The sequence below is a fragment of the Maniola jurtina genome, chromosome 24 (genome assembly GCF_905333055.1).
Source record: "Maniola jurtina chromosome 24, ilManJurt1.1, whole genome shotgun sequence".
In the NCBI taxonomy this organism is placed as follows: domain Eukaryota; kingdom Metazoa; phylum Arthropoda; class Insecta; order Lepidoptera; family Nymphalidae; genus Maniola; species Maniola jurtina.
This window is the reverse complement of record NC_060052.1, coordinates 5,915,286-5,937,419: the sequence shown is the minus strand read 5'-3', so window position 1 is coordinate 5,937,419 and position 22,134 is coordinate 5,915,286. Positions and strand designations below refer to the sequence as shown.

General features: G+C 38.5%; 1 long non-coding RNA gene across 1 annotated transcript; it reads right to left on the bottom strand.

Annotated features, from left to right (window-relative positions):
* Positions 1-12,067: 12,067 nt before the first annotated feature.
* Positions 12,068-21,083, bottom strand: LOC123877912. The gene is made up of 3 exons (XR_006798697.1): positions 21,072-21,083; positions 16,109-16,113; positions 12,068-12,125 (listed from the first exon to the last, which is right to left on the bottom strand). It is a non-coding gene; the product is annotated as an uncharacterized LOC123877912 (long non-coding RNA).
* Between the last annotated feature and the right edge of the window lie 1,051 nt (positions 21,084-22,134).

Sequence of the window (22,134 nt, the reverse complement as noted above, 5' to 3'; positions counted from 1 at the left end):
GCAATGATCGGTTCTCAACATCTTAAAACGACTGCGTACCATCCGGCTGCCAATGGTCTTGTGGAACGTTTCCATCGACAATTTAAAGCAGCATTAATGTGTCACGCGAATGATAGTTGGACCGAACAACTTCCACTCGTTCTATTAGGAATTCGCAGTGCATGGAAGGACGATCTTTCAGCGTCCAGTGCCGAGCTTGTTTATGGAGAGCCACTCAGGCTACCCGGCAATCTATTCGAGCCATCTGCTGACAAACAGACTGACTACACCGATTTTCTTGACAGGTTCCGTCTTCATATGAAGAAGTTACAACCTACTCCCATTGCTCGCCATGGTTCGAGCAAAGTATTCGTTTTTAAAGACTTGTCAACGGTTTCGCATGTCTTTTTACGACAGGATTTTGTCAGAAGATCGTTGCAACCTCCATACGCCGGCCCATTTAGGGTGGTGGAACGGAATGATAAGTTTTTTAAGATCGACGTAGCAGGCAAAATAGTTACCGTTTCGATAGACAGGTTGAAGCCAGCCTATATCCTAACGGATAAACCAGGTAGCGTTACTCCAACAGCTGCTGTTCTACCTGCGAGGGATTCTATCGCGGTCCCTCCTTCAGAGCGACCACCTGCAGGTCAAACTACCTCTCGCTCTGGTCGCCGAGTTAGGTTCCCGGATTTTTATCGACCCTAAAGGTCTCCGGGGGGGCTGATGTGGCGACCGACCACTGTAGGTTGGTTAGACCGCGTTTTGGTCGTCGCGCAACTGTTTGTTGTGTGACGACGGTAAATCGCGGCGGGCAAATTCCAAGAATGCCACCTGCATATTGCAGCTGCGAGCGCACCTGCTAAACACACCTGCGCGCAGCCGGTAAGAACCGGTATTTACTGGCTTTGGCGTAAACAAGTACGGTGGACGGGGAAAGACTATAAAAAGGCTTTCCCCAGATTCCCAGTGTTCAGTGCGTTTCATCAGTCTACTTTGACACTCGTTGCGTCCCCTTCGTGGACGACTCGCGATAATGAATAGAACGCATTCTGTTCCATGTAAATAATTAGTTAGCATTGTAAATACAACTTTAGTGTAAATTTTCTTATTGTGTATTATATAATGTGGGTAACAATAAACCAGTGTACATAACTTTGGGTGTATCATTTAACACCAGCGGAGTCATATATATATACCCCACAAGTTCCCACGGGATCTATAGAAATCTAAATCCACGCGGACGAAGTCGCGGGCATCCTCTAGTTATAATACGTATATTAATTATACGGGAGGCAAGTAGGTATTTTATCCCCTGATTATATCCACTTATGACAAGGGATAAAAACTTGTCCACCTGTTCAAGCACGGCAACAGGGGAGAGGAGAAGTTTATCCCCGTTTCAGGAACACGGTGGACATACTATTTACCGTCCATATCATAGGGACAAATAAAAGCAGGAAAACCGTTCTTTTCTGGTATTTGAAAGGGAGAATTTCATCCTCGACATGGTTTTGGGTTATGTTTGTACAATTATGAAAAGCAGGTATTATAGCACAAGTTCCAGGTTAGCCCGCTTGCATCTTAGACTGCATCATCACTTACCACCAAGTGAGATTGCAGTCAAGGGCTAACTTGTATCTGAGTAAAAACATAACCAAAAACCCGTGAATTTGTGGTCATCATCATCATCATCATCAGCCTGTGGATGTCCACTGTTGGACATAGGCCTTCCTTATAGAATAGAATAGAATAGAATAGATTTTTATTCAAATAAACTTTTACAAGTACTTTTGAATCGTCAAATAATTTACCACTGGTTTGGAATGCCGTCATAACAGAGCGCCACCACACCCGGTCCTCAGCCTTCCTCATCCAGCCACTTCCCGCCAGCCGCTTTATATCGTCGGTCCATCGTGCTGGAGGGCGTCCCACACTACGCTTGCTTAAACGCGGTCTCCACTCAAGGACTTTCCGGCTCCAACGGCCGTCGCCTCTACGACAGGCATGGCCTGCCCACTGCCACTTCAGCTTGCTTGTTTGGGCTATGTCAGTGACCTTGGTTCTCCTGCGGATCTCCAACTTTGGTATTGTGGTACTGGAATTTGTGGTAACTTCACAAAAAATTAAAAAGTGCTATTTTTTGTACGATGGTACGGAACCTTTCGTGAACGAGTCGACTCGTACTTGACTGTTTTTTTTAAAACTTTTGTAAAAACAATGAGATGGGTATACAAAAGGCAGACTTGAGGCTCGACAACCTTATCTACTCACGTACCAGTCAACCTTAGGAAGATATAAGAGATGCATAAGTAAGTAGTGCATGTGCTCTAATTAAGAGGGATCTCTCCGTCACTCGTTTCATACAATCGTAGTTCCTATTTCATTTGAATAATAAGCAACCAAAGTCCATGAAATTTTGCAGACATATTCTAGAAACTAAGATCTATGTCTGTGGTTTTCCAGATTTCTGTTAAAATATTCGGTTTCAAAGTTACGCGGTCTTAAAAAATTTCATACAAATCTTTGAGCCCCTTTAATTTTAAAACTACACATTTTTAGAAAAATCTAAAACACCACAGACACAGATATTAGTTTCTAGAATATGTCTGCAAAATTTCATGGACTTTGGTTGCTTAATATTCAAATGAAATTGGAACTACGATTGTATGAAACGAGTGACGGAGAGAGCCTTGTTAAATGGCTGGTCAAAAGAAAAGAGTTGTGCGAAAAATGATCAATAATAGTTTTGTTGCGGTATTAACGCATTGGGATCCATCCAGATAAAATGTAGTCTGTCCGTTTCCGGGATGCAAGCTATCTTTGTACCAAAATTCGTCGAAATCGGTCAAACGGATACGCCTCAAAAAAAGCTACCTACCTCGGTACCAAATTTTGTTTTTTGAAATCCCGTGGGAACTCTTTGATTTTCCGGGATAAAAAGTAGCCTATGTCCGTCTCTGGGATATAGCTAAGCTAACCGTGTGCCAAATTTCATCAGACAGACGGATAGACAGACAGACACACTTTCGCACTTATAATATTAGTATGGATATTGGTATGGATTTGCAAAACGCACTATATGAAACAAATGTGAAAATTCAAATCATGCGACTTGCGAGACGTTTCATTATACTAGTATAATGAGCTGTACCTATAATTCCTATACGAAATCTAATGAGAGCGTTTATAACACGATAAACTAAACATATTCGCATTCTACCGTAACACCCTCGGCGTTCGAGTCTCGTTTGACAAGCAATTAAAAATGACAGATGACGCCCCGCCATCTTGGATGGCGATCAAAGGACGCCGCTCGACGATTTTCTGTTGAAAGTTTCATGAAAAAAATCGGTCAACGCGTTTTAGATGCTTGGAGTTTCTTAATTGACATCAATCAAGTCGGAATTAGCTTGAGATCTAATTTGGTAACTGGTTTTCGTTAGGTATTGTATTCACATGGTGCAAAAACCAGTTAGAGTCTAGTGGTTAAGGTCTCTCTTATTTGGGGGTCCCAAGTTTGGTCCCGAGCACGCATAGCCTCGATAGCTCAACAGTTAAAGGAGCGGACTGAAAACCGAAAGGTCGTCGGTTCAAACCCCACCCGTTGCACTATTGTCGTACCTACTCCTAGCACAAGTTTTACGCTTAATTGGAGGGGAAAACGGAATATCAGTCAGCCAATAATAGACTTGGCTAATATTAAAAAAAAAACACCATCTGTATAACTTTTCAGATACGCGTTGCTTGCTTGCAGAATGCAGATGCTTAGATCCTGCGTCAATAATATTATGTTTTGAGCTTTATTTGTTAGATCCGCGGCTTGTTCGCGTAGCCGCTTATCTGCTCTATCTGCTCGAGGGCGATATCGTAAATGATAGTACTTTGCCCATACCCTTATTTTTTTTGCTGGCCCGGCGCGGCGGGCGGCCCGGTTTTTATAAAAGGGCTCATTGTGACTAAACTTGATAATGTGAGACTTTCAAGTATTGTTTTTTACGTTTACTAGGAATAAATCTATAGAATGCAGTCTTTTGTTTTTCAAAATACGACTCAGGTGTAGTATTACGATGAGATAAATATGGAGATAGCGCGTTTCGGAGGGCCACTTGTATTTAAAAATAAGTCCTTGCAGATTAAAGCAGTGACCTAGGGTGTTTAACTTCAAATTACGTTAATTAGATACTAGGCAATAAGGCAATAAATAAAAATATACACTTGTCTATACAAAAATATTAATTTACAGCACTTTGATTCTAGCATAGCAACCGTTTCTAGCATAGCAACCGTTACTTACGAGAAGAGTCTGTTTGAAATTCGTAATCCTTGCTTGATTCACTGAGTATTTTGCTAATTTTCTTTCATATTCTGGTTGATTAATAGTTAATGTCACTTATTAATTTCGATTAATATGATAGTACATTAAAAAAATATTAAAACTGAAGACAAACACTCGATTTCACAAAATATTTTAGATGAACATTTTTGGTCTTCGAAATCACTTAAATGTTGTGTTATAAGGTGAATCCTCTTAGAAACACATTAATTATTTACTTCTCTCGTTAATTAAACGATAATCCAGCGAAACTACTCACAAAACGAATTTATTTCAGGAAATCAACAAACAATGACATCACTGTCCGCGCACAGATAAAACTGTCCTTAGAAATATTTTATTTTTTTCTTGGCCACTGATTCTATGGATTTTTCGGCTCTGAATGCTAGGGTATTTAACGAAGAACGAGATAGAAGTATAAAAATACGCCTAAGTGTAAGAGAAATGGGTATATTTGCATTAAGTCCCAGGCTCGCAAGCGCGCCGTCCCATGTCAACCGCTAGTTGACACGGGCAATTTAGGGCGCTGCGCCGTGTCAACTACTAGTTGACAGTACGGATCAACGGGTAGCATAGTTTTTTTAAATCCCGTGGAAACTCTTTGATTTTCCGGGATGAAAAGCAGCCAAGATAGATAATATAATCTATCTCCATTCCAAATTTCATTCAAATCGGTCCAGTACTAAGTAGTTTTTGCGTGAAAGAGTAACAAACACACACACACACATTTTACCTTTATTATAAATGTAACTAGCTGACTTCACGTTATTCCGTTGCGACGTGATTGAAGGACAAACCAACCATTTATAATATGAGTAGTGATTTCTTTATTGTTAGGCTATAGTCGTATAGGTACTATTTATTACACAGCCCCCGTACTAATCCGCTGCGGGTGAGCACAGGTGAAGTGCGGGCGTGCGGGGCGTCCCCCCGCCCTGATTGCCATCTCAACCTGTCGCGTATAATATAGTTGTCACCGAGATGCAATTTTTACAGCCCGTTTACGATGTGTCTAAGTATTTTTAACATTTCGCAGGTAGGTTTATGTATTTTTAATGCACTGAACGACAAAGCTTACACCTCTTCAACCGAGTTACGCTTCATAACATCTTGCTTCTCTTTCCACACTCGCAGTCCCTTTCATCTTTTTTCAGTGAACATCCATCTTGGAGTTATGATCACTAAAACATGTTAATGGTATATGAATTATGAAGACGTTAGAATGGAAACCTCAGTATTGAACATACCATAAAGTAGGTATGTACTTAGCTAATGTTGAAAGATATGAAATTAATGTGGACTCACTAGAAATATTTACTGTTGTATCTTGTTGTTATCTTTTAACAACTTTTGAACCCACTAGCCGTAGTCGAAGTCATAAATAAAAAAGATATTTAAAATTAAGTAAATTAGGTATTACATAGGTAGTAAGAGGCATTCGTGGGGTCTAGCACGGGTTCTAGCATAGAACTTTACAATTACCTACAGTTAAATAATCGCAATCATCACCTCAATAAAAGTCAATTTCGCTGACATTCAACAATCATTGCGAGGATCTCAATAAAAATAAGTTTGGTAATCGGACATCACTTATGATTACTTTTTCATCCGTAGGTAAGTGATCGCTAAAGCTACCGAACTAAAGTTCTAAAACCACCGCGAACACAGTTTATACCTATACCAGCTATGCCTATAAAAACGACTTAGGCGCTCACAAACAAAGGATTTTCGGAAAAGGTAAGATAAGGAATGAAAATTTGTATGAACGTAATTTTCCAAGTTATACCCATGAAAGTTAAGCTCGTAGTTAAAAATGAAGAAATAAGTGTTCCAGGATTTTTGGAAATTCCACTCCGTCATTGATTTCCAAAAAGTCCACTCGGGCAAGTCCAGGTCTGGTTTTTTTTTTTTTTTTTAAATATCATAAAGTGCCGAGGACAGTACTTTACTAACATTACAATCTAGCCTACGAATATCGCTAATAAGCAATATTATATTAACCTAAACTTATAAAAGTACTTATATCTAAGAATCAATCCATTAACTTATCTTAGTTTACAGTTAGCTTTATTGAAAGACACTTTGTTCTTGTGTTCTTTGAAATGCACTAGCACTAAATTTTCACTTTGTTTTTTTCTAGTGTTCTTTAAACTGCACTAACACTATAATAACTCCGTCATTGATTTCCAAAAAGTCCACTCGGGCAAGTCCAGGTCTGGTGATCTAGTCTAATTTGAAGCTATTAATAAATCCATCTCATATTTTCAGAGAGATCACACAGAATCCAACGACTTTGAGCGCGGCGAGCTACGCGCGTAGCCGACAAGAGCCGGTATAACTCATACCATTTGTCACTTTTAATTGCCACTTGTAAGTTGTCGAAAATGTCCGAAGAAAAGCCATATATTATAGCTTCGGAGCTGGTGGAAGAAAATTTTAAGTCATGTCCTCGTTATAATTCCACTTATATTTTGGTTTTAGGTTCTTATTATTTACATTTAATTCTGTAGGTAGGTACATAAGTTTTTTCTTTTTATAAATTGTACAAAATTATTACTTAATTTTCGATATTTGGCAAATGTTTAGTTCTGTTTTAATATTTTAGTTTTTGGGTTTATAGTTCAATAGCGACACGTCCATTATATTTTGACTGCTTCTGTGTACACTTTTTTTTGGAGAGTGACTAGTTTTTTATGGCTTGCGATACTTAGTTATTATTGTCATAATCTGCTATGTGAGTCTAATATTCAAAATAAGTAAAAATAAATGAGCTTTGAATATAAAGACCTTCGTACAAGAAATAACACCTTTTTTAATGATACTACAGATTCTGATGGTTTTCACAAACACATGGTTTTCTGGTTTTTCCCTTTACTTGTGCTATGAGACAGCTTCCTGCCAAATTTTATGATTTTGGATCAACGGGAATTACCCTATAGGTTTTCAGTCCCTTGTAAAATCTTTAGCGGTCTATCGTAAAGTAAGTATTCTATGTTGGAAATTCAAATTCAGTGACGCAACTCCGAGCAAACTCGTTTACTCTTTTAATAATCATCAGATTTGTCTAACTTTGCGAATTTAGCCACCAGCTCCGTAGTTCCAAACTATTACAAGTTTATTGTGAAATAAACGCACGGTGCCTCAGGCCGGGCGTTATTAAGACATTAGGATGTTATTTTGTTAGAAGAAGGCGTTCATATTTCGTCACCATTTCTGTCTTTGATGTAAACCTTGTACAGTTTTTAAATGGTAGGTGTTGTACAAAAATGGATATGACGTCTGCGTATTTTGGCGCCACTAGTTTTTTTATAACTAAATATATTTTTAATAAGTGAATGCGCTTGACTGTAAAAATGTTAAATCTTGGTACATTATGTGCCTTGACTATTATATCAACTCTATATCGCACTTTGCTGAGTCGAAGGCGACCTTCGTTACCTCGACATCAAAATTTGTTACCTCGATATCGAAATTCGTCACCTCGAATGCGACCATCGTTACCTCGAAGTCTTCTTTCGTGATGTCGACATCAGACTTCGTTGCCTCGACGTGACTTTCGTTACCTCGACATCGAACTTGGTTGCTTCGACATCGAACTTCGTTATCATCAGTTTAACATAACAACTCGAATTAGCATCCAGAATTTCAAAAATTCAGACATGCTAAATTCTAGATAGCATGTCTATGAATGCGTAGACATGCTATCTAGAATTCATCATCATCATCAATAGCTTATAACAGTCCACTGTTGGACTAAAGGCCTCTCTCAACGGAGGCGTTCGCCCATAATCACCACGCTGGGCAGACAGGTTGGTGATCCCAGTAGTTGGTACTTAGTAGTAGCACAGAGGACGCTGCTACCTCTTCTCCGTTAATTCCCTTAGGCCTCATTCGCACGAGACCTTTTTTAACGTCCGTTAAAAAAGCGTTCAAATAGACCAAATGCATTCCCAAGGATCTGTTCACACGTCAACGGTTTTTTAACGCGCACTTTGTAGGTATTGTCAGCGCAACGCCGGGTTTTAACGCAACGCTTTTCGAATTAGGGCTTAGTCGCTACCCGCGGCAAGAGGAAGGGTGATGACAACTGGATTTCGATCTGCCGTCACCACACAGCAAGCTCGCATCTAGATTTAGCTAATGTCAATCTGTGACGTAAATTAGTCACGGTAATTATAAACATAACACCGCCACCGTATATAATGAAACAAAATGGCGCGAATACAATTTCAGGTAGGTATCCATCCCGTGGCTAATTGTGATCAAAGGTTTCGCGTAATGGAGGACAATTTGCATCTAATTAAACATTACGCGTTCAGTTTATTATGTTTAATGTACGATTCCGTGAACATATTACTTACGTCTTGAATCTAGTGTTTTTTTTCCTCTCTCGTCTGGCTTTACAAAGACTATACAAGTATGGACCCCGTCTGTGCCGGCGCTCGCCGACACACGCACGGCAGCCCCTTAGAGCGCTTTCCAGTCAGTTTTAACAAAAAAAAACACTCCAAAAAGGCAGAGCACGCCCGCCAGCTAACACCAACACAGACGAAGTCCTTGAATCTAGTTTTAACATTGAATCAGGCATGCAGGTTTCCTCACCATGTTTTCCTTCACCATAGCAAGTGAAAAATTCCTCAAACGAACATTACTCCGAAAAATTAGAGTTGCGTCCGGGTAGATATATCCCCTGGGGCAGACGTGTTCTGGAGTGGAGACCGCGTATCAGCAAGCGCAGTGTGGACTCCAATCCTCCAACCCGCTGGGCTGACGACCTTAACAAGATAGTGGGTGGATGAGGAAGGCGGAGGATCGTGTGTGGTGGCGCGCTCTTGGGAAGGCATATGTTCAGCAGTGGACGCAAAAGGGTTGATTGATTGATTGATTGACCCGGTTGAAAAGACCTTAATAGGCGTATGTCTCAACCACTAGACTAACACAAGAGAGCAGCTAGGTACCTATATGAAATAAAGATATTCAATTTGAATGCTTGGATGAATAAATACTCAGGATGGTATGCTCCGAAAAGTCAAATGAAGCAGGGCTAACTGTCAGTTGATGAGTATGTGTGCGTTATGGAATGATACCATTCACATATGAAAATTTGCCTATTTTCCTATTTTTCCCTATTTTTCCCTTTCACGATGATTATCTATACTACTAATAATAAATAAAATTGGAGTGTCTGTCTGTAATTTCGAAATAACTACCTCATATTAAGCTCATATGGTTATTTGAACGATACCATAACTGAATCACACGTTTTTAAAATTTTTGTCTGTCTGTCTGTCTGTCTGTCTGTCTGTCTGTTTGAAAAGGCTAATCTTTGGAACGGCTGAACCGATTTTGACGGGACTTTCACAGGCAAGTAGAGGATTGACCAGGGCGTAAAATAGGCTACTTTTTTAACCGACTTTTAAAAAGGGAGTTGTGTTTTTCTACCTATGTACACCGAAATCTCCGAGATTTCTGAACCGATTTGCGTCATTTCTTTTTTAATCGATAGAGGAACTTTGCGACATTGTTTCATAAAAAATTTGGAGTCCAACTCCTCAATCCTGATGCTGCAGGGGATCTGACCAATCCACGCGGGCGAAGCTGCGGGCATCAGCTAGTTATTAATAAATGAGATCTCATTAGATTAGTCTTTATTATAATAGTTACAAATCAATGGATGTTCGATGATAAAAATAATAATAATAGATTGCAACGTATTAAAATTTACCTACTCTGTTTTTACATAACTTTGAATTTTACAGTATAGGGCCTCTGGCCCTATTGAAAATCTCTGCTTAACAGGGTGCCCATCACCATATATACTATATAATCGTATCCTGACAGTAAAAAATTAAAAAGTTAAAAAGTCAAATATAAAAACACAATATATTCACTAAAAATATTTAATAATAATCCAAGTATGTACCAGTTGGCGATTTTGTTTAGCGTAGCTCGCAGGGTTAGTAGACTATTCACTACTTTTGGTGTTATACACCGGGCAAGTTTACATCCTTATATCGTAGATCTCTTACTAAATTACACAAAGCGGCTCTTGGGTAGCGGTTTTTTTTTTCTAAGCCAAATTCAAAGTTATTTATTCAAAACGGGTTCATATTTTATTTGTCTTGTGTTTTCTGACATTTATGACCTTAAAAAATATCTAAATAAAGATGAATATTCTAGCTATCCGTATAGCGTCCCATCTTTGACCACATCACGCGTGACGAGTCCTCCGTTCGTCGCTAAGGTTGTTTTGGTGGGTGCCTACTACCTATCATGGACTAACTATAACTAAATAATATTATTAATGTAGTAAGATTTTGATTACCTATTTATTTATTTCTTTATTGCACACACAAACATATACATTTACAAAAAACATAGAAGACAACATGGTACCTAGGTACCTAATTACGTAGGTACTTCATGATAAATTACGTAGGTACCTAGGTACTTCATGATAAATTTGGCATGCAGCTATTATGACGGAGACTGGTATATTAAATGTACTACAATTTAGTACCTAATAAGTTTTGTTTTAGTTAAATTTCAATATCTATTTAAAATCTTTTAATTAACAAAACAGCCCTTTTCGCTTAATTATATTATGATTATCATCAAAAATAAAATATAAATTTGTCTAAATATAATGAAAAAAAAAATTGCTCATTTTTAGGCAAAATTACCCCATTTATTTTCTGACAACCCTAGACTTCAATTTGAAGTTGTGTAATTTGCACAGCACGATTACGATACGATTTAAAATTAAATTATTTCATTGAAGTGTCAAACAAAAAAATATAATCACTACGTTGTGTCAAATGCGTATCGGAAGGTGTTAAGTGGTCAGTTTCGTAGAATTTATGTTGAGTTTGTGTGCGTGACGTGTAATTACAGAGATTTGGTCGATAGTTGTGCTTCCTTCGTTTGTACGGCGGGGTCACCGGTTGTTTGATTGATCGTATAAAATTTTCAAAGCTTAAATAGGTAGTTGCTGTAAAGACCGTTCCTTAAATGACGGAAATCTGAAACCGATCCTCCACGCCACCTGTCTCTCTCCCACACGTTTAGTGTGACAGAGATGCATGTACACTCAAAGATGCTACTTTAAGCGACTGAAGCTGGTTTGATAATGTGCGGTTGAAACTGTAAAGTTTGAGACACACTGCACCCATTTTCACATACCGAATTAGCTACCTACTGCAACATATTACGGCTAAGGGCGTTTGTGCACCCTTTTGTATTCGATTCGTATAAGTTTTCGTAAAAATACGATTCAATTGGCCGCCATACAAAACATACGTACGCGTGTGCCTTTATTCGTATTTGATTGGTTTTTGACGTAAAAATACGGATTGTATTTTAATGTGAAAAATTGAATACGAATGAGTGCACAAACGCGCTACTGTCATGTAGAGTTAGTTCATTGCGACATATTTTTCGAATCACATTTTTCTTTGTGAGAGGTTACGACTGTGGCTATTTACTAGCCTACCGACAAAGCCACGCCGCCAAGCGAATTAGCATTCTGGTACGATGTCATAGAAACAGATAAGAGGTATGGGTTTAATAATTAAACTGCCATACCCCTTTCAAGTTAGCCCACAATTCCGCCTCTATGTGCTCTCCTTCCAACTATGTGCTCTCATACCCTGCCCATTGCCACTTCGACTTCGCAACCCGTTGAGCTATATCGGTTACTCTCTGGTTCTCTAATAGATTTCCGAATTTCAGATTTGATCATTTATAGAGAAACTCCTCATAGCATAGCTCTATCCATCACGCGCTGAGTGACTCTAAGATTTCTTATGAGCTCCACATTTTAACCATAGTTCGATTATAATACATATGTAGATAAGATAACAAACTTGTGTGCGCGCTTGAACCCACGCTATGCATGAAAGACAGCATGATTCAATGGGAATACAGCTTATAACGATATAACAGTGTTTCTATTCAAACCTCTAGAAAAAGCCTAGAAATAACAAGTTCAAAATACGAAATGTATACTTTGGCGCCGGTGTGCACACAGCTTTACTACACCAGCTAGAGCGGAACTAAGCTAATAGCGTTTTAGTTTAAATTTTCATACTCGCAGCTATCAGCAGCCGAATTAATACACTCTAGGGTCAGTCCGCACTGCGCAATTTTTTCCGCGCGATTTTTCACGCCGAATGGGGATGGTGCCTATCAGTAGGTATGTCAAAAATAAATAATTTCTTAGTAATTATCAAATAGAGGGTCTTCCAATATTCGTAAAATCCACGTCCATCTGTTTTAGTAATCATTTTAAATTATCAATTTAACTAAAACAGTACTTCAAAGATTTATGAGGTCACATTTTAGATGCATTTCATATACAAGCTCCCATACTAAGCGAGCGTTTTGACATTTAATAAAAAGTCACTGATTTGACTAGTAGGCTAGGCATCATCATTCATCAATCATCATCACGCATCATTGTGCGGGGCGTCCCCACCCCGGTTGCCATCTCAACCTGTCGCGCACTATACTGGCTGTCTGTCTACTGTGTCTGTGATAAAACAGACTACCTACAATGTCTGTAGTCCGTACATTGAATGTTGCTATCAGTTGCAAGGAAATCTGTTTGGAATAGAACAGATTGAAACTATAAATAATTCTAAGCATTTGTGTGTAGCAAGTAGCATTTACGAATAATAGATGCAATAAGTATGAGAAGTCCGCACTGCGAAATTTCACCACACGAATTTTTCGATATGGAAATTATATATAACTAGCTGATGCCCACAGCTTCGCCCGCGTGGATTGGTCAGATCCCCCGCAGCATCAGTATAAAACAATGTCGCAAAGTTCCTCTATCGATTAAAAAAAAAATGACGCAAATCGGTTCAGAAATCTCGGAGATTTCGGTGTACATAGGTAGAAAAACACAACTCCCTTTTTGAAAATCGGTTAAAAAAGTAGCCTATGTTACGCCCTGGTCAATCCTCTACTTGTCTGTGAAAATCCCGTCTAAATCGGTTCAGCCGTTCCGAAGATTAGCCTTTTCAAACAGACAGACAGACAGACAGACAGACAGACAGACAAAAATTTTAAAAACGTGTGATTCAGTTAAGGTATCGTTCAAATAACCCTATGAGCTTAATATGAGGTAGTTATTTCGAAATTACAGACAGACACTCCAATTTTATTTATTAGTATTAGTATAGATACTTAGATCACTCGCTAACACAACACAGTAATGTTTGTTGTGTGTGCTATAGTAAGTACAAGTTTTCCATGGTACATGTGGACTATTACCCCAGCGTTAAACTTTAAATCATATTAAAGCTACAATGTAGTCTACACCAATATTGCTCTGAGCTATAAACGAGAAGCGCGTTGCGTTCAGCGGTCATGTAAAATGAAAGCAAACTCATAAAGTCGCGTCCACATCGAGAAAATTTTACATTGTAAATTGTAATACAATATGTCCTTAGAAAATTACTGTATCAACGTAAAGAAATTCTTCTTGGCTTGAAAAATATTCCAACTTTCACGACATAACACAACAACACACATAATATTAAGCAAGCGTAGTGTGGGACGCCCTCCAGCACGATGGACCGACGATATAAAGCGGCTGGCGGGAAGTGGCTGGATGAGGAAGGCTGAGGACCGGGCGTGGTGGCGCTCTTTAGGGAAGGCCTATGTCCAACAGTGGACCGTCCACAGGCTGATGATGAAGATGATAATAATGACACATAATATTATCATTGTTTTAAACTCGGCTTCTCTTTCTCTCTCTCCATCTGTGTCGTATTGCTCATTGCTGAGTAAATTTTTTAACCAAGCACATTCTCCCGTCGCGTTGGGGGACCACTAAAGTTCTTAACAATATCAACGATTTCACATTAAGAAAAGAGCAACCGCCGAGTTTCTTGCTGGTTCTTCTCGGTAGGAAAAGCATTCCAAACCAGTGGTAGATGCTTTTGACGATTCAAAAGAACTTGTAAAAGTCTAATTGAATAAAAATATTTTGAATTTTAATTAATGTTCTGATATTTACCTTCGTTTGCTTAGAAAAATATCTTGAGCTATAAATTAACTTGAAATATAGGTAAATATTAGCATTTAAATTATAAATATAATATAAGTAAACGCAACAGCACCTATCCTATGGTCGTTACCTAGTTCCCGTTTATCCCGGATATCGGGATCGGCACTTAAACGTCGCGATTCGTAATTGCGTATTCACTTCTTTTATAAATTGAGCTGATCTTCCCACTTCCAGGAATCCGTTTCCATTGTAAACCGTCATCCGGCAGAGCTAAAATATCTATAACTAGCGACCCGCCCCGGCTTCGCACGGGTGGACATTTATTTTTTCTATTTGCCGGGATAAAATATAGCCTATAAGGATTTGGAAGAATCCCTCTAAGTAATGGTAAAAGAAATTTTGAAATCGGTCCAATAGTTTTTGAGCCTATTCAATACAAACATACAAAAATACAAAAATACAAAGGTTTCCTCTTTATAATATTAGTATAGATAATAACAAGGAATAGAAAGAATACCTATTTATTCATTACAGACTAAATGATGACCCGGACTTGGTCCGCGTGGATTTAAGTTTTAAAAAAAAACCCGTAGAACTCCGTGATTTTCCGGGTTAAAAACTTGCATTGAGACCAAATTGAGATTAAGACCAAAGAAATACAGAAAAAGTTTTCAATTTAAAAGGCAAATTTTAGTGTTAGCATTCTCTACCAGTCAACTGTCGAGCATGGTTGTGTCTGGCACAGCATTATTCGTATTGCCAGCCGTCCTTTGCTTTACTAAAAAAACCATGAACTGCAAAAAATATTTATTGTGTTATTGCCAAAAAACATGCGAATCTCCAAAACTAAAAAGAATGCTACGTAAGACCAAACTAAAAACATAGCATTCTTTTTTTAGCAATAAAACATTTTTTGCTGTTAACGGGGTTTTAATTAAAAGACGTCAGCATAATATATTACTTATGTAGTAGTTATAACACTTTGAATTGTGAAATCTCTTTATCTATGACAATGGAAACGGTGAATGTCTAAGACTTCATTTAAAAGCTGCATATTTAGACGGATCCAGAATGAGCTTTAAGCTTTTAAAAAGAATCATAGCGGCACCAGTGTACAGCCACAGAGGAAAGTGGAACTTTTCCGAACATATTATTATAAAAGCGAAACTGTTTTTGTCTGTCGTCGTAAGTTTAAGAGGTACAGCCCAGGTATAGCTTGCATCCCGGAGACGGATATAGGATACTTTTTATCGGAAAATCATGGGGTTGGACCTGTATATTTCTGTACTTACGCGATTAATTTTTTAATGAAAGTAGTTATTAAGAAGGTATTCTTTCGGTAGCCGGAATAGCTTCTTACTAAGCCCAAAACGAAATCTAGTCCCACCTACTCTGAGTCTTTTCTGTTCTACTCCTAGTGTTTTTGTAAAGCGCGATGCCATAAGCTCTTGAATGACTCGGATAAAGCTGCAGGTAAGTACTGAATGAAGCGAGCCTATGAGCCGAGTGGAGCGAAAGTCAAAAAGGTAAGCTGAATGAAGGGTGACGGAGCGGTTAAAACTTCCAGCATGATATTTGTTTTTATTAAATGATTAATTAACATTAACATTAAAAATTAACATTCATTAAATTTAAATTGAGAAACACAAGTTTTTACCAGCTTTTAAAATTTGTGCCTAAACGCAAACTCTTAGATAAGTGTGGCGGTATAATTATTTAAATAATATGACCGTTTGTGGCTTTCTAGAGTGTAGACCACATGAGATGATATAGACACTTCCTGAAAATTGTTTAAGCGTTCAAAAGTCTCGTTCGCCTATACGCCCGGCTAAAGCTGTACGACTCACATTAAATCCGTGAGAGAAAATTGCTTTCGCCGATTTGTTTTTACTCCGACTCTGCATAATAACATTATCCTATAAAGTGGCCTGGACCATGTAACTATTATCCTGCAGAATCCCGGGGTTTAAGATATCCAGGCTTTTAAGATTGCTTTAATTTCCCATCTCTCGGGGATTGTTCTAAGAATTTCTCTTGCATATTATATTCTGCTTGGATAATATTTAAAACTGTTATTTGACAGGCTTATAGGTGATATTACATTGCTGTATTCTCATCGGCGTACCAGTCGGGGGATGCGGGATTTGATCCCTGGCACGCACCCCTAACTTTTCGTACGTTAGTTATTTGGCTTCCGTCATTTTAATAAACAAGAAAACAATTCAATCTTTGGAATTTTTAATCTAACGGAAAATTATCCACACATTTAACATAAAAACGTTTCCGATTAAAACTTTTAAAAAATTGGAGCAGTTCTTGGAATTTGTGGATTTTTATTTTTTCGAAAAAATAAGGAAGAAATTGTAGCCTATCGTGTTTGTTAACGAATTTTGATGACATAAGCCCTAACACAAACCTGAACAAAACCTAACCTGACAAAATTTCAAACCTAACCTAACACAAACCCAAACCTAACCTAACACAAGCCCAAACCTGACCAAAACCTAACCTAACACATACCCAAACCTAACCTAACACAAACCCAAACCTAACACATACCCAAACCTAACCTAACACAAACCTAACCTAACACAAACCCAAACCTAACCTAACACAAACCTAACCTAACACAAACCCAAACCTAACCTAACACAAACCTAACCTAACACAAACCCAAACCTAACCTAACACAAACCTGACAAAAACCTAACCTAACACAAACCCAAACCTAACCTAACACAAACCTGAACAAAACCTAACCAGACACAAACCCAAACCTAACTAAATTAGGTTTTTGAAAATCCCGTGGGAACTCTTTGACTTTCGGGGACAAAAAGCAGCCTATGTCCGTCCCCGGATGTAAACTATCTCTGCAGTAGGTACCTTTAGCCCAAATCGGTTAACCGGATGGGCCGTAAAAAGCCAGCAGATAGACAGACAGACACACTTTCCCGTATGTAATATTATATAGGATATGGAATATTTTCAAATAAGTAAAAGCCAAGATAGATATATAAATCGGTTTTTAGGGTTCCTTACCTCCAAAGGAAAAACGGAACTCTTATGGGATCACTTTGTTGTCTGTCTGTCTGTCTGTCCGTCCGTCGTGTCTGTCAAGAAAACCTATAGGGTACTTACTTCCCGTTGACCTAGAATCATGAAATTTGGCAGGAAAGAAGGTCTTATAGCACAAGTAAAGGAATAAATCCGAAAATCGTGAATTTGTGGTTACATCATCAAAAATATTAAAATGTGTTTAAATTTTCAAAGTAAGATAACTATACCAAGTGGGGTATCATATGAAACGGCTTTACCTGTACATTCTAAAACAGATTTTTATCTATTTTTATGCATGATAGTTTTTGATTTATCGTGCAAAATGTCGGAAAATTACCCGAGTAAGGATCCCTCAGCCCGCGAGTCTGACTCGCACTTGGCTGGTTTTTTATTTTCATATAATATGGTCCCTTTTTATAGTCCATGTCTCTGAAACGACAAATAAATTACTAACGAATTGGAATATCTCTAAACAGCAACAGTAGCGAAACAATTAATCCCTTTATTGTGATGCTAAGCACTTTCACACTCGACTATTTTTTAATTACACGCCTCAATTCGCCCTTAATAAGGGCGCAAATGTTTAGGGACACTGTCGTTATCCCAAAATGTCGAGCTAGCAATCCATTCCTTGATCTATAGACAGGAATAAAATTGTTTTTTTTTGTGTGATTATGTAATACTAGCTGATGCCCGCAGCTTCGCCTGCGTGGATTGGTCAGATCCCCTGCAGCATCAGGATTGAGGAGTTGGATTCCAAATTTTTTATGAAACAATGTCGCAAAGTTCCTCTATCGATTAAAAAAGAAATGACGCAAATCGGTTCATAAATCTCGGAGATTTCGGTGTACATAGGTAGAAAAACACAACTCCCTTTTTGAAAGTCGGTTAAAAAAGTAGCCTATGTTACACCCTGGTCAATCCTCTACTTGTCTGTGAAAATCCCGTCAAAATCGGTTCAGCCGTTCCAAAGATTAGTCTTTTCAAACAGACAGACAGACAGACAGACAGACAGACAGACAAAAATTTTAAAAACGTGTGATTCAGTGTTGGTATCGTTCAAATAACCATATGAGCTTAATATGAGGTAGTTATTTCGAAATTACAGACAGACACTCCAATTTTATTTATTAGTATAGATTATGTGCTTTTTGCATTTTTAGGGTCCCATACCTCGAAAGAAAAAATGGAACCCTTATAGGATCATTTCGTTGTCTGTCTGTCTGTCTGTCTGTCGTATCTGTCAAAAAACCTATAGGGTACTTCCCGTTGACGTATAGAATCATGAAACAGAGGTAGGTAGGTCTTATAGCACTAAAGTAAAGGAAAAAATCCAAAAACCGTGCGGGCATGATTTGTATAGTAATTAGATTTTAGAATTAGGCTAGCTTTGGCAAGGCAAACATAATATGAAAAGGTTTTTAACCTGATTTTTCACATGCTATTTGCGAAATGGTCCATCTCTACCTACATCAGCCAATATTAGAATAAAAGTCAGTACCAAAGCCAATCTCTTTTAACCCCCGAACCCGATTTTCCCGCTCAAATTCCCGTTCTACGGTATTAGCTGCTTATTCGGTCGTGTGATTAAAAATTATGCAGTCACGCACCGACCGCCGCACAGGACGGTCGAACGCGTGGCCTTTTGTTATTTTTAAAAGCTTTTTAAATGGTTGTAATGGGTGAAATTAGAAATAACAATTTAATTTTATACCTACCTAGCTAATTACTCAATTTCTTCAATCTAAATCCGTACCTACTATATACGAGAATTATAAATGCTATAATGTCTGGATATAATATCTGACCTTTTCACAGCTATCGAAATTTGGTGAGATAGCTTGCACCCGCAGACAGACATCATTATCATCACGATGATCAACTCATCGCCGTCTCACTGCTAAGAACGGGCCTCTTTTCAGAATGACAAGGGTTCGGCCATAGTCTATCACTCTGGCTAAGTGCAGATTAACAGACTTCATAATACAGGGTACCTTTAAGAAAATAGATTTTTCTTAAAGGTACCTTCTTCTCCTCAAGATTTTTGTTCACGATTAAAGCAAGTGATTAATGGTTTAAAACACAATACTTTACATAACTCTAAAAAGATAGAGATGCTCGCCCAGGATCAAATTCCTGATCTCCCGACTAAGTGACCTTTTCCACTAGCCTATCACCGCTTTTTAGAAATGGAAACTGGCCAAAATGAACAATGGACTCAGTCAATCAGAATATGTGAAAAACAAGGAAATACATCGTCTATGATACCACAAATGAATCAGCTAAGCTACCACATTACCTACTCTTCGGAGTATGTAAAACATACTATCTCCTCGTACGACAGAGTCCTAAAATGTGTTCTCAAGTCAATATAATCCCCAAGTATCCTTATATGAGATTCTAATGGGGGTATATTAATTCCTTTCAAGCAGACCCCCGATATGCGGAGGACCATTTTCCGCATGAACACCCGTGTCGGGGCCGCGAATTGCGATCGCATTTTTAAATGGCTTTCTATAAACTTCTCTGTATTTTGCTCAGCATTTAGATGCGTCACACCAAATTTATTTGCCGAAAATTTATAATAGAACTTGTAAATATTCTTTACTAGAGGATGCCCACGATTTCGTCCGCGTGGAATTAGGTTTTCAAAGATCCCGTTGGAACTGTTTGATTTTCCGGGATAAAAAGTTGCCTATGTTAATTACATGGACGCAAGCTACCTTGGTACCTTTCATACCAATCGGTCTTTTTTCTTTATATATCTTCTTTTCTTTCAATGCGGATGGGTCTTTAGGAATCCCGAGGGAACTCCTTGATTTTCCGGGATAAAAAGTAGCCTATGTTCATCCCCGGGATATAAGCTAATCCTGTACTGAAATTTGTCAGAATCGGTTAAACTCTCGGGCCGTGAAAAGGTAACAGACAGACAGACACACTTGCGCATTTATAATATTAAGTATGGATATGGATGATAGTAAACCACGATGAAACTTGGCGGGGAAGGCGTGAAACTCGATCGCGAGCTCCTGACAGGCGCGCTCGAATGGTAAATGGCATGCTTCCAGTTACTATATTGATTCACTCGCTGCGGCTTTTTTAAAACGAACAAATAGTAATTAATATTATTAAAAAAAAAAAAAAAACAAAATATTTTATTCAATTAAACTTTTACAAGTACTTCTGAATTAAATGGGTACCCACTTAACTAATATCCCTACCCCTGGCTTCGGGCCCTGTGAACGCCACTGCTGCTGTGAAGCTTCCCAAACGTATTTTTTGCTACATTTCAAAAAGTATGATAATAATAAAAACCACGATGAAACTTGGCGGCGAAGTCGTGAAACTCGATCGCGAACTCCCGACAGACGCGCTCGAGCGGTAAATGGCCTGCTTCCTATATCGATTCACTCGCTGCGGCTTTCTTGAAACCAATTAGGTACTGACATTAAAATTTTAAAGAATGTTTCTCTCTCTACGTCCTTTTCCCCATTGCTGAGGGTAGTGACTTGTGACTCCTTTCCATTGATTACTTAATGTTAGTGATTATTGGGATAATAATGCGGTGGGTTCTTTTGAATACGACTTGGCCAAGAGCACGTCGCTGAGTGAGTTCTTCTTTCATAGCTCTTGTCTCTGGGACAAACTACTAAATTCTTAGCTTGATAAGTATTGATCTACTTTCGTACGTCTTGTTTTCGTGTTTAGCTGTGATTATACGTACAATTTAAATTTGCATGAGAGTTTCAAATTGTCTTTGGACACAATAGCTAGGACATGTTCAATTTCAAATGTGTATTGTTAAGCTAAGTAATGCTACGTAAAGACGGATTTCCTTTCCAAATTCCAATTATCGAGAAGTGGGTAGAGGGAAGATTCAAATCTATGGACCTTTCAATTAGTTTATATTACAATAAGCTCCCAAGTTACAAGTGCGGTTTCCAAAATAGCCATCTTGTTAAATTATTCTATTTGCAGTCGAGAGTATCTATTGAACAATATTGATAATGCCACCGACTTCCTAACTACTTCTAGTAACTTCCCGACTCATACTACTACTATGTACGAATACTAGTAATTGCACGTTGTTCTGCCTGCTCAATACCTAGATGTTGACGTAGTGTAAAAGAATTATACGCATACAACTGAAATGATGTTTCTATAAAGAACTTTCAAATCTTGTGCCGCTGTACCTATCATCATCACCATCAACCCATCCCGGCTTACTAATGCGCTTGAGTCTCCTCTCAGAATGAAAAAGGTTTTGCTGCAGTTCACACTCTGGCCAAGTGCAGATTGCAAGACTTCAAAGAACATGATGGAGAACTCTCAGGCACGCAGGTTTCCTCATGATGATTATCTTCACTGTTAAAGCAAGTGATATTTCATTGCTTAATACGCACATAACTCCAAGGAGTTATATTATGTGTATGTCCGGGATTGAACTCCCGACCTTCCGAATAGAAGGTCAACGTCTAAAACCACAGGGCTATGACCGCTTTAGACGTGGATAATTATAACAGTTTGAAGTTGTGATAGCCTAGTGGTTAGGGCATCCGCCTCCTAATCGGAGGTCGGGGGTTTGATCTCGGGCACGCACCTCTAACTTTTCGGAGGCCTTAACGTGAAAAAAAAGGATGTAGAAACCTGCATGCCTGTGAGTTCTCCATAGTGTTCTCAAAGGTGTGTGAAGCTAAGTAGACTATGGTCATATCTTTCTCATTCTTAGAGGAGACCCGTGCTC